This window comes from Solanum tuberosum, unplaced genomic scaffold, assembly GCF_000226075.1.
Source record: "Solanum tuberosum cultivar DM 1-3 516 R44 unplaced genomic scaffold, SolTub_3.0 scf00228, whole genome shotgun sequence".
Classification (NCBI taxonomy): domain Eukaryota; kingdom Viridiplantae; phylum Streptophyta; class Magnoliopsida; order Solanales; family Solanaceae; genus Solanum; species Solanum tuberosum.
In genome coordinates this window covers 87,773-89,939 of record NW_006239152.1, presented here as the reverse complement: position 1 = coordinate 89,939, position 2,167 = coordinate 87,773, and the positions used below count along the sequence as shown (strand labels likewise).

Below are 2,167 nucleotides of genomic sequence, written 5' to 3'. Positions count from 1 at the left end.
GCAATCACTATTAAGAGTATATCTATCAAATAGAATAAACCATAACCTACCTCCACCGAAGAATCGAAGTCAAGCAAACTACTTCTCCAATGCATTTTCTTTCCTCATGCCTCTGAACCTTTCCAATCTATCAAGTATATATGCAAATTTGTAAGTTAACGAGTCTATAAACACTCATATTATTCTATGTCTAGCCTAGACCCAAAACTCACCTAATTATATAATCAATTTACTAAAGTTCAAACCTAAGGGTAGGTCTTAATTCCTCCAATTAACATAACTTTAATGGAATTTAAATAATTCGATACACCTAATATTTAATTACCTATCTCAATATACTAAAACTCAATTTATAAGATGATAGGCATGTAATAAAATTCAAGAGTAAGCCACTGGTTTCGAAAACCAGTGGCAACAACTCTAACATAATTTATCATATACTACAAACCCAATTTATCACATCATTAGCCAATGATTGGCTAATCATTACTCCAATTGAAACAAGACATTGCCCAAGTAATATTCAAAAGCTTAAATGGCAAAGATCCACAAAAATAGAAAGAAAAGAAAATCTGCCTTTTCTGTACAACTCCTTAACTACTGCAAATTATCCACATCAACAAATGGCAATTTTTCAACTATTGCTCTCACCCCCAAAATTTTGTTTGCACATTCTCCTTTCGGCAACTAGCAGAATATATGAGCTTTGAACAATAACTGCACCAAATCTATATACAACAGTTACCGTCTAATTCCACACACATATCATATATAACATATACAACCTTCCCTGTAGCCTAATCTTTCAACTATTAATTGTTTCTACTTATATTTTGGCCAATCATCACGTCCTCAACTTAACACTTTTCAATTTTCCAACCAAATTCGTGTGGTTATAAAAAGGGATAACAATTCACCTCCTTCTTCTTAAATACATACCAATATAATAATCTATTTTTATGAGCAACACTCTAATATTGAAAGCTAAAAAAAAAACTTTGCTCACCTGAAGCGCTTCTTCAATTTGTTCTTGACAATTGTGCGGCTCTTTTTTTAAATTTCTTCTTTTCTACTGATCAGTTATACCCTAATTGTATAGCTTCAAAATTATAAAAGTGGTGAAAGTGATCCATTATTAATTCTAATGTTATCTTCTTTAACCACCAACTAAATTAATTATTAAAACTACCCCACTAATTTCATAATTGTAGTCACGAATAGTCCAAAAATACTCATTTAAAATCTATCGGAAAGTATTTTATGCAATAAAAAGCTCTAGTACTCAAAACGACCAAAAGGGTCGTTCAACTGACCAATTTTTCCATTGAACCTTGATAGATGCAATCTCCTTGACCTCATTTTGCGGACCTCCCTATCTAAAATAGCTACAGGCTCCTCCTCATAATACATATTCTAATCAAGCAGGACCAAATCCCAACGAATTGTAACGACCCTAAAAATGAACTAGTGAAACTAGAGCCTAATGTGTGTGCGTTTGTGTTCGTCTTGAGTTTTGATGGTGTTTTATGCTGTCCCGAGCCATGGTTGAGGTGTTTAGGGGTTAGACGTCAAGGCACAACTCCCCAAGGACCACCCTAAGGGTCCTTGAGGAGTACCCTAAGTCTAAACCCCAAGGAAGCCATCAACTTGGCCAAAACTTAGTGACCTACGGATGGAGTTCACGCCCCATAGGTCCATCCACGCACCGTGGATGGCCTCTATAGGTCAAGAGGCCTAAAACCAACTTGCAGACCCAGACCATGGACCAGTAGCACGGTCCGTGAATGGATTCACGGTCCGTGAGTCCAGGGCGTGAATGGGCACTGTTTTTCTGGTGCAGTCTCAGCCAAGCTAGGGGTGAGTTGGTAAATTCACCCCAAGTCCTAATTAATATATGGACGATTATTTTAAGTGTTTTAAGGTATTTTAAGAGTATTAAAACATTAAAATGGTATTTTAGATTTCATTATTCACTTTTCCCTAAATCAAAACCCTTCCCTCCTAAAAAGTTCTCTCTAGAAACTCCATTGGAGATCAAGGTCAAGATCAAGCTAGGGTTGGGATTTCAAGGTGTTTCTTATTCAATTTCGTGGTATTATTCTAGTATAAGGTATGGTGATCCTTTATCTTGGGTTAGCTTTCACCCTAGAGTCAATTTTAAAGAAGT

General features: G+C 35.9%; 1 long non-coding RNA gene across 1 annotated transcript in view; it reads right to left on the bottom strand.

Moving 5' to 3' along the window:
• The window catches only part of LOC107062432 (uncharacterized), a 1,789-nt gene extending 735 nt beyond the window's left edge, over positions 1-1,054 (bottom strand). The window contains exons 1-2 of the long non-coding RNA XR_001474601.1: positions 1,007-1,054; positions 51-127 (exon numbers count right to left, since the gene is read on the bottom strand). This is a non-coding gene — a long non-coding RNA (uncharacterized lncRNA). The remainder of the gene's footprint in view (positions 1-50; positions 128-1,006) is intronic.
• Between the last annotated feature and the right edge of the window lie 1,113 nt (positions 1,055-2,167).